Source organism: Protopterus annectens, chromosome 6.part0 (genome assembly GCF_019279795.1).
Source record: "Protopterus annectens isolate FY-2018-M chromosome 6.part0, PAN1.0, whole genome shotgun sequence".
NCBI classification, from domain to species: Eukaryota; Metazoa; Chordata; order Ceratodontiformes; family Protopteridae; genus Protopterus; species Protopterus annectens.
The window spans coordinates 1,242,546,453-1,242,560,645 of record NC_056737.1 but is presented as its reverse complement, the minus strand read 5'-3'; positions in this window follow the sequence as shown (position 1 = coordinate 1,242,560,645).

The following is a 14,193-nucleotide window of genomic DNA, read 5'->3' as shown; positions in this document are numbered from 1 at the left end:
AGTTTTGCACAGATTCAGCTTGCATTTTAGTAAAATACTGGAAGAAATACTTAAATATGTCTGGGGCATGCCTAGCCCTCACCTCTTGGACTCAGGTGTCCAAAGTTTCCCTCTTTCTAAGCTTCAGGTCATTGTAGTGCTGATGACATATCTCACCAGTGCCGGGGATACCAGTATCACTGGTAAGTTCCTTGGCCAGCCGATCCCAGGCCTCAGCCTTACATTCTGAGCCCTGGTAACCACCCTGAAGCAGCCTAGGTTCATAACTGCATATCAGGAGTCCAACAAAAACCTTGTACTCTTGCACACCCCATCTCTGCACCTGAAAGTGGGCACCCTCTCCATCATTGCCTGGCATACTGTCAGTTAGAGACTCCAACAAATGCTGTGGAATTCCTGCCTATTGCCATTAATATAGGCTGTTTTCCTGCCAACAAATGCTGCAGAAATCCTACCTATTGCCCTTAATATAGGCTGTTTTCCCACCGTTACACATCATTCAGCAACATTCAAATAAGCTCCAGATTGCTTAGTGTCTCACAAACCAGCTATGTAGAGCTGAGCACCATGAAAACTCGCACAACCGAGGTGTTAGCAAAGCTTAGCAACATGCAAACAAAAGTGGCCATTAATCATGTTTAACCTGTGTTTGGCACCACACTGCTCATCCAAATGTAAAAGTTATGTTTTTAAATTAAACAAAAATTTAGATTACACTAAACAAATGGTATGTCTGCTAGGGACTTGAACCCAGGACCTATGAAGCTTTAGACTGTCACTCTACTCATTGGACAATATCTAAAGTAGTGTACCTTCAGATATGCTCCTAAGCTACCATGGCACACCATGCAAACAGGCTTAAACAGGGTTAAACAAAAGCAAAAATAAATAATTAATTACATCCGGTTTCTATTTTTAGATGTCTGGCAGATGCCTGCTGTCTGTGTGTAAGCATGGCTTGGCATTGCTGTGCTCTGTGCCACACCGCAAAAATAGACATTAAAAAAATTAAAAAAAATATATCAAAATGAATGTCATAATTAATTGCATCTGGTTTCTATTTGTAGAAGACTGGGAGGTGTCTGCTGTCTATGTGTAATCACCGTTTGGCTTTGCTATGCTCCACAACATGCAAATGGACATCAAATAAAAAAAAAAAATAAAATAATTCAACAAAAATTAGACATTTAAAACACAAACTATTAATTCACAGCACATTTCAACTACAATAGGGAATATTACAGCGAGTTTCACCATGTACATAACATCTGATCAGCCTCAATGCTTCCAATTACATAGATTCAATATTGCTGTTACTATGCTCTTCCTCGGCAGTGTGCGATGATTAATATGCATGGTGCCCTACTGAGGGGAAACTGTGGACATGTACATGGAGCCTACATGGATTTTATTAAATCCTGAGGTTTGCTTTTCATTAGAGAGGGATTGGGGGAAAAAAGTAGTAGTTTTTTTTTTTTTGGGGTTTAGCATGAGTTGTGAGTTACAAAGCCATTTTTCAGTTGCTGTTAAAGCTTCCTACATAATTTTGTGGAAGTGTGCCATGTTTCCACAAGAAAATCAGCCTCAGCATGAAACAAAGCCACTCCAATAAAATTTACTGGAACAGGATACTGGATGGAAATAATTTTAATAAAAAAGACACAAGTATTAAGTGCTTTCGTCTCCACAAAAGCGAGACTTTATTAGAATATATAGTTACACTCCATGACCCTGTTTAAATATCTTGCCAAACAATGCAATTGGTTAGCAATACAAATCACCTGCCCACTTTTCACTTACTATTAATGACATAAACACAGTTTGAAAGGGAATATTTCCAACAGATTAAGGTGGTAGCTATGGGGGCAGTGTGCGCCCCCATATTGGTGAATATGGTTCTGTTGAGATGGGAAAATAAATCCTTGTTTTGCTGTCCCTGCTGGAAGAATATTGTGTTAAACACTAGATTCCTGGACAATTTGTTTTTCTTGTGGAATCGCCCTAGTGATGATATTCCATTATATTTGGGTTATTTAAATAATACCACACATTATTTGTAATTTACACATACATACAACACACAATACATTAACTGCCTGGACATCACTATTTGACATGATAAGAATGGATTCAGGTCTAATGTGTACCATAAAGAGACATTCTGCAACTCTTATTTACAGTTTTTAAGTAACCACCCTTTAATGTAGAAGAAGAGCCTGGTTAAAGGTCAGGCCATTCAGGTGGTGAGGATGACCTCCCATTTCCAGGACGTGAAGGGAGAACTGGATAAGGTGGGGGCAATGTTTAAGCAGAGAGGTTATCCTACAGGACTAGTTGAATGAATTTTCCAGGAAGTTTATAACACCTGGGTCCATAAATATAAACCACTGTTAGGTGTGGGGTTGAACACTGATAGATCTGAAATGAATGGTGGTGTCAGAAATTTGAGAAAGCTTGTATACTACAGTATAATTATTTGTCTGGTGACATTAAAAACATTATTAGAAGGAACTGGAATATATTCAAGGTAAACCCACAAATTCTTGGTGTAATGGGCAATGAGCCTGTGTTTATACATAAAACGGGTGCCAATTTTTAACAGTTGTTAGAATATAAAACTCGGACCAAAGAGAAAGATGTTAAGGGGACTGACCCCTGTGGGCACTGTAGGCAGTGCACATACATCAACAAGGTGACACATTTGACATTAAAGAATGTTATGAACACCAATATTAGGTTTAAACCTGGGAATTGTGCCACTAAATGGGTGATATACCTTGCTATATGTGATAAGTGTGCAAGTTATTATGCGGGCAAGATGGAATGGGCAATGAGGAGTAGAATTTATGAACACGTATATGACGTAAATAACACAATGGAGAGCAACGTCCTATATAAACACTTCTTAGTGTGTGAGGGGTTGATAAATTTGTGTTCAGCATTTTGGATTTCATTGCTATTGACCAGAAAGGGGGCAATTGGAAGAATGCTTTGATGAAGAAAGAGATACAGTGGCAACTGAGACTGGCTGCTAAATTTCTCCCAGGTCTGAAGGAAGTTATTTCTATATCTTCTGTATTGCAGGAGAAAGCTGAGAAATGTTAGAGACCAAAATTAAAAAAAAAAAAATGAAATGTCTTGCAAGCATATTCCATATATATAGCTTATTTTGTGAATTTTAATGTGTGCATGACATATATTTTATTTCATGTTTATTCCCTTTAAGGAATTTTTATGTCATTACTAGTAAGTGAAAAGTGGGCAGGTGATTTGTATTGCTAACCAATTGCATTGTTTGGCAAGATATTTAAACAGGGTCATGGAGTGTAACTACTTATTCTGATGAAGTGTCACTTTTCTGGAGATGAAAGAGCTTAATGCTTGTGTGCCTTTTTTATTAAAATTAATTCAAACCAGTATCCTGTTCCAGTACGTTTTATTGGATGAGGTGTGCCATGTTGTCAGATGTCCAAATATGTGTGGAATCGCCTGCATACTGTATTAGGGAGGCCTGTTTTCTGGATGTGTGGAAGGTGTTGGTGAGAATGTTAAAGAGGAGGGGACCAAGGACAAAGCATTGTGGTACACTGGTGGTGATAAGGAGGTATGGAGAGAGGGTACAGTGACATTTTACTGAACTGATACCTATTGGATAGGTAGCTTTGGAACCACAGAAGGATGGCCTGAGAGAGACCTAATGAAGACATTTGAAGTAGAAGTTTGCCATGATAAACTGTGTCAAAAGCTTTAGACAAGAGTAGAAATAAGAGGGAGACTAGTTTGCTGTTATCTCTAGCTTTATTGATAGTATCTATATATGTTAGAAGGGCAGATCTAATACTATGGGAAGGAGGGAAGCCATGTTGTGTCTGGGACAGGAGATCCTCCTGCAAGAGATACTTTAGCAATTGTTTTTGAATACATCTTTCAAGTATTTTTGCAGAGGGGGTATAGATTGCTATAGGTCTAAAGTTAGTAATGTCTGTTGAATTTCTTCCTTTGTGCAGAGGGATAATGTGTGACTTTTGCAGAGACAAGGAATGTGGGATCCCTGGATTGACCTATTTTTAAGGATTGAGACAGGGTAGGCAATGCTATCATATGCTATTTTAAGGTATTCACTTAAAAATAGGGAAATACTGGTGTTGTTATACAAAATATTCTTCAACCAGCTCCAGTGACATACAGCGATAAAGGCCTGACTAGGTCCCTGGCAACCTGTATACGATTAGAGGTATGGGTGCTTGATGGAGCTAGCCAAAGAGGTTGAGAGTAAGTGGTCACTGCTAGCTCACCCATTCTAGCATGTCGAAAGTGTCTCCAGATCTGCACTTGGGTGATACTTAGTGGGGGCACTAAGTATTCCAGCCATGGAGGACAAGCCTATGAGCACACACTGCCACTATGCTTATATGTTACTGAGTAAATGAGTGAGTGAGTAAAAAAAAAATGAGTGATTTAGTGAGTGAGTGAGTGCACAAAGGCATGCTTCCCAATGCAGGCAGCACACAGTGGAGCTTGAACAGCCACACAAGGGGGCAGCTTTACATTGGTAGGGCAGGCCACTCTGAAGGTACAGCAAGCTTGCCCATTTCCTTTCATCTGACTCTCTCCATTGATGCATCAGGCAAGAATGAATGAGCCCTTGCCTAGTCTGGAAATACCCAGCTCTTGCTCCTCCAAATGGACAAACCAGTTGGTTGTAGGTAGAAGAGACATTGAGTCAGTTCTTAAACTGTGGCATTGGCTTAAGGCTAATAGGCTTAATGTTATTACCATCAAGTCCCAAATGATGGAGCATGGACCACTCCAGAGACTTCCAGTGCTATTGCTTTGCTAGTACTGACATCCTATTGGTTGACCATTTATGCCTATATCCCTCTGTAAATATCTTAGCGTGTGGCTATTTTATAGCCATCATATGAAAATTTCCACAATAAGGTACTATCATTCCCTGTCTGTATGGTGGATTGAGATAAAACCACTACTGCAACCCAGATGATCTGTAGTTGACTAGCAGCAAGGGGTCAAGCTAAGATGATGGGACCGAGGCATGTATTTATTTATGTGTTGTTTGTTGGTCTGGTCCAAGAATCCTTTTCAGCCACAACCCAGACCATGCAGGCAGTTATGAAGTAATTGGGAATATGTACATTAATAGAATAGCACAAGTTACAGGTGAAGCAAAGTGTACATATTACAATAAGAAAACAGGTTGTGATCATATATACCAAGCTGGTTAAGCAAGTTTCACATAATGAAAAATGTAGTACAGGGAAAAAACAAAATGATTAATGTGATTATATATACTTGATTAAACTGTTTAGTAGCCCAGTAAGGGAAATGTCTTGCAAGAAGCTGAGAAAGCTGTGAAATGTAAGAGAGAGCGAGTGAGAGAGAAAAATAATGCTGATTCACCCATCTTGGGGGCAAGGAGGTGGTTCTTGAACTTTACTTGGATGATTCTTACATGAATCACTAGTTATAGACCCCACATGGTGTAAGTCTTCCAACTACATGCAGCCAGTGTTGCACTGCATAAAACTGGGGAAATGTGTAGCTACATGCATACCTCCCAGGGCATACAGCAGCTGTGGTGGACAAGGGAGCTGCCAAAGGGGACAGGAGTATGGGAGGGATATTTGTCAGAACATGTAGGATTGACTGCTCCCTATGGCCTGCCTGTCAGCTGTCCTGTGAACAAACAGTCTGACAGGGCCCTTCAAACAGAATTAATGGACCTTAGTGGTATCACACATATTACTGTGGTGGTGGTGCTGCGGTAGCGTTGTCGCCTCACAGTTAGACGTTGCCTGTTCGATTCTCAGTTAGAGTGTCTTCTGTGTGGCGACATGCGTGAACGGGCGTTCCTTTGTTGAAGGTTGTGCATTAGGCTCGGCAAGCCAGCACGTAAAACTCTACTGCCAATCATTAGCGGACCGGAGTTCTGCTGTGGCGACCCCTAACCGGGAAAAGCCGAAAGACACAAGACAAGGAGTTTCGCAGATATTAGCAATACCTATCCCCAGCCCAAGAGAAGAACATACGGGTTGATGGTGTTCATGAAGAGGCACCATCAGGGGAATAAAATAAAAAAGATATCTCAAATAAAAAAGAGATAGAAGTGAACTAGTCTGAGCTTTGTTTCTGCTATCATATGAAAATGACTATAAAAGGCACTAACTTGCATGAAATGAGATACAAGCCAATTACTTTTCTCACGCTGGAGACAAGAATACTTGATTATCAAAACAAGAGCATGAGCTTCCATTAGTTGACTGAAATTCCATAGAAAATAAAAGTCTGCTGCCCTATTTCACTGTAGCCTCTCTTTCTTCTTTTCTGTCTATCCCTAAAAAGCAATCACCAGTGACTTTTGTCTCCAAAATATAGACTAGCTCCCTATTATGGAAAGAGTAAGCCCACTTTTTTTAAAAGTTATTTTTCTGTTTTTAAACAATGGCTTCTGCTCATCTCTTATTAAAAGTGTATCATATCTACTGCTAACATCAGAAGACCATGTAATTCACACCTTGAAAACTTCTACTTTTTTTCCTTTTTGTTTCTAAGACCAACTTATCTAAAGTGTTCTAGCTCTGTGGAACTCTCTTCTATTGATCATAAGAATGATTACTAAGCTAGCTACTCTTTATGATGATCTTTAAACACCATGCTGCTACACACAGCTCTAAGAATTATAATAACAACAGGAAAATATAACCTGTGGGCTGCACATTTCTGACTTAGAGCCTGCTAAACCATTTAGCAATACTATCTATGCCTGCATCATGCCATGCCGAGGTCTGTGCATAACACATCTGTATAGCTTCAGTGCTTTATTTGGTTACACATTTCTGTATGCATACTGTTTATATCTTCGTCTGTCCATCCTGTGATAATTTACTGTTTCCCAGATCCAGAGATGAACCTCTACATTTGCAGATTGTCTGCCATTAGTGATTCAGCTCACAATACATAGACTGTATATTTCATTGTTTATCCTAATGTGTTTGACTGGATATGTTAACTTTTAGTTAGTGCTAAATTATTACGTACTAGAATGTCTGCATTTTTATTGACAACATTTTATGTATGAATGCAAATGCATAACTTTATATGAGTCCTACCCTATAGCTTGTGCTATGGGTGAAAAAGACCTTTGGAGCACTCCATCTGTGTGACAGTGGAATGAATGAATGAATGAATGAATGAATTGAATGAATGAATGTATACGTGACAATCACAGTTAGGGACCAACAGCTCTGAATGACAGTGTGGGTTTGGCACAATAATAAAGGTCTTGACCTCATAGACACAAGGTCAAGGGTTTGATTCCAATCTTAGGTAATTAGCCAGGCTTAAAAATAACCCTCTGGGGCAATTAGTGTAATATTTAGCTATGAACCCATATGCACAGGACTCACAAAACAGAAAAGTGCAGTGTTTAACACGTCCTTGATATTCTTCATCTCTGGTAGCTCCATTAAAACCATCTAAAAGAAAGAGAAAATGCAACAAAACGTCACTGTATAACTTACTTATTAATCTAATATCAGAGACTTCTCCCAGTAAGTTTATATTCGTGTAAGATTATATTGCTGATCCAAATCTTATCTTCAGACCAGATACTCAGGAGAAAAGGTTGAATATTTTAAGTTTCATAAAACATTGTTCATTTTTCAGTTAATATTGCAAAGGAGTAGTTTAAGAATATAATCAGCAATTTCTCAGCAGCACTAATCCACCTTCCCAGTATCATGGCATAGCCGACACTTTTAAGAAACATATCACAATAATTTCTCATAAGCAGGAAATCGGAGTGTTAGGTGCTGCTAATCTGATTACATAGCAAGAGTGCAAACATCTTTTCTACTGACAGAAGGGTCCACTTGAGTTCACTACAGTACCATGACTGACTAGTGTAAATTTCCCTTGAGATTAAATCAACCAAGGTCTTGTCAATCATTTTCAATAGTAGTGCAGTTTCTGTTAGTTGTAATAGCTTGTCCTTTAGAGATATAGCAGCTACGAAAGTGTGTTCAATACTGGTGTACAATTTGGCATAAACACCAAAACAGTTAAATATTTTTCGATAATAAGTCAGATAAAAGTTGTTTTAAGATAAGCAGACTATACAGTGAGATGGAGATAGAAACATATGTCCTCCATGCAAGGGAAACTGCAAAATGATAACTGACATTTTCTTCCACGCTAGGCTGTAGCTTGCAAAGGGCATTTCAAATACAAATTCCAGTAAGTGCAAAACTAAATGGAAATACCCTAATTTTATAGGAGGAAGCTTGTGCCTAAAATGGTTAGTAAACTTCTGTTACCAGTCTGACACTTTACTGCAGAAAAACTTAAAGCTATATGTTGCTAATGAGCTGCATCCTAAAGCCCTTGGTTTGATTCCTTGATCCTCTGTTTGAATACTATTAAATTACAGCTAAAGACTTGCCATTACATATACTGAGTGAGTTTACCATACTAACCTAAAAGAATCATGAGGACATATAAGAGAAATGAGGATACAGCTATATAAATATATATTTTTATGCTGAGCAATTTGTGTATTGATTTGCTTATTTAATGAATTGTCTCTGATTATTCATCAATAAAGCAAATAAAAGCGAGGATAAAAGAAGCATGCTTTAGCTCTTTTGGATAAGATATGTAATTATTAGTTGCAGGAGTGAAAAAATCTAATGTAGTTAATAGTTTTCCCAAGAAATATGTAGTGTATTAAATCAAAAATCTGTTTTGCAAGCAGTTTCATTAGGAGAAAGTCATTGACTTAAGCATAAGTTCAGAAGTTAGGACTACTCTCTGGATGGCATCTAGATCCTGGTGAGTTCTGACATATACCATATTGGTATATTTTATTAATAATCAGATTACAGTTTCCACCACATTAGAAATACCAGCATATAAAGTATAAATAATTACCTTCAGTAATTACAAGGGTGAAGTCTGCTTCAGTTTAAGACATTACTTAGTCTTTGACAAAGGTATCTCCAGGAGGGTCTCCTTGTTTCATTCAGCAAACACAAAACCTGTTTTGTGAATTATAAGTTTAAGGAGTTCCTAACAGCTTTATAAAATACTACACAGCAAATGTACCACAAGAAACAGTGACAAATAGCTGAGGAAGGGCAAGTCGACAGCAAGACACTGAGCAGCTGACATACTTAGAAAAAATGTAACAAAACTGGGCAGGACCAAAAGGTAAAATAGACTGGCTTAACTCATACCACTATGGACAAATTCGAAACAGAATGATGATCAGACAATGATGCACCATTACAAAGCCTTCATAGGAAACTATAGTGATAGCACTTGTGTCAGTGTAAATAGAAAGCTGGAAATTAATTCAGGTAGCTTCTAAGACATTTCATGCACCCCAGTACAAAGCTTATAGGCCTCCTTCTTACACTAAAAAAATGGAAGTTCAGACACTCTGGAGGAATTAACTTCCACTCTTCTTACAAAAGAAAGCTCTTTTCTGAACCAAACTTTTTCTACCCTTTCCCAGGTATGCAATCATGATATTATGAGTATGTAAGATTGTGTACTGCTACTACAGTGGTGAGAAGGTTAGCTTGGGTACATAAAAGTTTTGCCGATAAAGGCTGAAATCTTTTATTCAACATTAGATAAGGAGGTATTGTCTCATACTTTTGTTACTTTGGTTCTCAAACTATATGGTAAAAAAGGAAATTAATTCAGGGAGGTGAGGGATTGTCAACATGCCTATAAACTCCGCAGGACAGTTATGCCGGTACCCTTCCATTGACTAACTTTTAATTCATCCTGTCTCTTTTAATCTACATATTGTGTGATGTGATTGTCTATTGCACAATGTAACAGCAAACACATACTGATTATGTGAAAAGGTATAAAAAAAGTAATCTGAGACAGATTTAGGTTGATCATTGTTCAGACAGTTGTTTATACCTCACACTGGTACGTAAACAGTAATGTTGTAAAAACTATTGTGAGTTTTACTTCATGTACAGAAATGCAGGCTGAAAGAATTGAACATAGGAAGCATGATTTACTGAGGGCCAGGTGGGAAATTGTCTCTCAGTTTTATGCATATGCTTACCTACCTGCCATTTTAATTCTGCGAGTGTTTGTACAGTTCTAACAGGGAAATGTTATTCTACTTTTATTCTTCGTAACATAAGTGACTGAAGAAAGTGATGTGAGTATAACGGTGCTGCTTGTGAGCACTCATTGCAAACTGACCTTTATTAATGACTCAGTCTAGCAACGCTGACGAATTTTGGCGCACTTACTCGGTTTCAGCATGGATATTTAGTTTTGTCTGGCTGTTATCTTCTTCTGTAGCACCTAGAAAGAAAAATACATCACTTACCAAGGAGTCCTTGCCATTGTCACAAAGTCTAGGCCTCAGTCGATAGTGGCTGTACCTTCATTGATTGTTCCTCAGACCACTTACTTTCTTATCTGGCTTCCTCTGCTGTTGTCCTTTCAGCCAGCATGAACCAATGGTCAGCCATATCCTTTTTGGCTGTTCCAGTAGCCATTATAGGCATGGAAAAAACACCTTCTTTAGGTCAGGGAAACACTCTGCAAGATTCTGCCAAGGGTAACCTGGGCAAGAGGCCATTAGATTAGTTAGACATCCCGCCTTCAAGTCAGTCCTCTTCTGCTGGAACTGCTGTTAAGAAAAACAAAAAGGTAAACATTGTTTTCTGATGATGTTGTTACAATTAAAAAAGATGAGTTCTTCACCTTGACTAGACACGTATTACAGGTAGTAAATCCTGGCACACAGAAGGTTTTACAGATCAGATGGGCATTTCCCATCAAATTATTCCTCAGGAAACAGGGTCTGATGATTCTGATTTTGACAGAGATAGGGCTTCATCTACAGATTCCCAAGCCCAATTCCCTGATTATGAGGGAAACTTTAAGTCTTACCCTCCTATGGAGGAACTTTCATTTAATCAGACCATTGTCAGGATGAATGAGGTATTTTTATGGGAACAAATAGTTGTTCCCCCTGAACTGAGGAGATACTACGATATGTTACAAATGGCTATACCTCATTCCTCTCCCATCCAGCCTATACTGCCAGCCCTGTGCAATGTGTTGAATGCTACCCATGATCATCCTGCTAGCCAGCTGTTAGTCCATAAACCTGTCAGACTGTATAAAGTACAATACATTTCTTATCTCTTACCTTAGGTTAGATATTGCTGTCATTTCTATTGTGTCTCATACTGGCAACAGACTGGTGCTCAATGCTAACCCTTTCCTGGTGATAAAGAGAGTAAAATGCTAGAATGTACAGGTAAGAGAATGTTTTTTCTTCTACTTTAGCCTTCAGAATTCTGAATGACCAGGTGTACATGGGGAAGTTCATGCTACAGCATATGGGCAGTCTGAGGGAATTAGCTTCCACTCTTTTCTGAAACAAACTATTTCTACCTTTCTCATGTATGTAAACATGATAGTAAGAGTGTGTAAGATTGTGCAGTTACTGTGCCTAAAGCCACTACTGCTGTTACAGTGGTGAGAAGGTTTGCTTGGGTACATAACCAAAATTTCTTCCAGTGAAGTAAGGGCTGAAATCTTGGATTAAACGTTAGATAAGGAGGTATTGCTTGAATCTTCTGTTACTCTGGTTGATAAAACTATATGATAAAAGAGGGAAATTAATCCAGAGAGATATTTCATGCACTCAAATACAAATCTTATAGGCCTACTTACACTAAAAAAGTCAAACAAAACCAGTTCTCTTCTTGCAAACAAAATGCAAAGAAAAGATGGCTAGAGGGCAACAATAATAAAAAAAAAAAAACAAGTGTCTTTTCAAAAATCTCAACCACCACAGAATTACTATGGCAACATTTATTGCCCTCGTCCCTGTCCCCTGGTCAATATCTCTTCAAATATGTCCCTAAAATGTCCCTCAACATTCTCCTTTGGCAAAAGACTGTTTTGGACTCTTGGATGTTAAAAGTGGTGCAGGAGGGCTACAGTTGGCACTGGATATAGAAACATCCCTTCAGTGGAATACCATCCCATCCTCAAAACAAACAGAATTTTTTCTTCAGATTATTCAGTCTTTACACACCAAGGGTGTCATAGAACCAGAGCCTTTAGGTCAAATGGACAAAGGCTTTTATTCCATAATGCTCCTGGTACCAAAGAAAGAGTCCACATGGAGACCACTTCTAAATATTTCATTTCTAAAACTTTATGTGAAAGTCCCAAATTTTAAATGTTGAACTTAACAGAACCTGTTACGTTACATTCTGCATAAATGTTACTTGTTAACTCTAGAGCTAAAAAACGCTTTCTTCTACTATTTTCCCATAGCCCTAGTTTGCATAAAATTTCTAAAGTCCACTATTTCTGGGTCACATTACTAGTTCTCTGCTTTACCCTTTGGTTTATCTATCACTTCAAGGGTATTCACAAAATATCTAGCCCCAGTCATAGCTTATTGCAGACCAAATGGCACTCACATCTTTCCTTATTTAGATGACTTACTTACGTTTGCAGAGTCTTTAATCAAATGTCAAGAAGCATTAACATGGGTTATGTCACTTGACCAGTCCAGACTTCCAGATAAATATTGAAAAATCCTCCTTTACTCTGTCAAATAGAACTGTGTTTCTGGGATGACTTATCGATTCACTTATTTAAAAGGCCTTTTTTCACACAAGACAAGGTAGGTCTTTATCTGGAATTTTTCCTGAACTTATTCAATAAGTCTTAGAAATCTGTAAGAGAAATACTCAGGATCCTAGGGGTCATAGTGTCCATGATTCTCATAATACCTCTGCCCAGACTGAACATGAGAAAGATAAAGCAGTTTCTGAACAATACAATGTTGGGAGGGTGGCCTAATGGTTAAGGTGGTTACCTTATAGACACAAGATGCAGGGTTTGATCCCCAGATGGGGTAATTGGATAGGCTTAAAATGGCCCACAGGGACAGTTAGCCTAGTAGTAACCTACGAACATGGACCAAGCATTTGCATTATCTGAAGTTTCAGATTCCAGTTTGGAGCTTTATAAAAAGGGAACTGCTTTGGTAGAGACAGCAAATTCAACTGAACCAAGATCCCCCTTTTCTCCTCAGACCTCAATCCAGTCTATCACCACTGATGCATCAGATTTTGCTTGGGTAGCAGTTTCCAGAGGCATAAAATGTGAAAGGCTTATGGAATCCTGCAGACAGACCAAAGCACATCAATTTAAATGAGATGTTGGCTGTGAGTAGGTTTGGGGGTTGGTACAGTGGTTAAGGTGTTTACCTCACAGACACAAGGTACAGGGTTTGAATCTCACCTTTAAAAGGGAAACTGGATAGGCTTAAAATGACTCACAAGGGAGCTAGCCTAGTGCTTAGAACTTATCTATGAAGCTATGAACCTAATCTATACATGCCTTTGATCCCCGGGGCCTCTTCAAGTGGTTACAGATAATACCATAATCATGTGGTATATAAACAAGCAGAAAGGTATGAGGTTGTAGCCCATATGCAAGTTGACAATGATAGCGTGGGAGTTAGCTATTCAGCATTATTTAATCTTCCAAGCATCTTACATTCAGTCAGAGCAGAATATAGTGGTAGATAAGCTGAGCAGGACCAGGATAGATGCTCACAAATAGAAATTGAATGACGGGGTCTTGAAAAAATTGGTCCACTTGTGGGGAGCATCTCAGTTAGATCTGTTCACTTCCTTTCAAAACAAACAACTAGATACATTTTGTTCCATGGCTCCCTGCAAGCAAGCATGGAAAACAGATGTATTTTCATTCCTTTGAAAGGAAATATTTCTTTATGCATTTCCACTCTTTCATTTGATTTCTCAGGTAATAATGAAGATTCAAAAGAATAACCCAGAAATAATTGTGGCGACCCCCTTTCGGCCCAGGCAGCATTGGTCTTCCTTTCTTATGGAAGTGGCCAAAGAGAATTACCACAAGCTTCCTCACAGACAAGATTTACTCACATAAGACAGGGGAACTTTGATACACTCTGACATCAATCATCTTCAATTGACTGCCTGGATGAATACAATTTTTAATACCTTTTAGACACCTTTTTATGGGAATGCCCAGCAGGCACTAAAGAAGGAATGAAAGCCTGCTACAAGAAAATCTTATGTTTGTAGGTTCATAGGTTTATAGGTACATATTAGATTAATG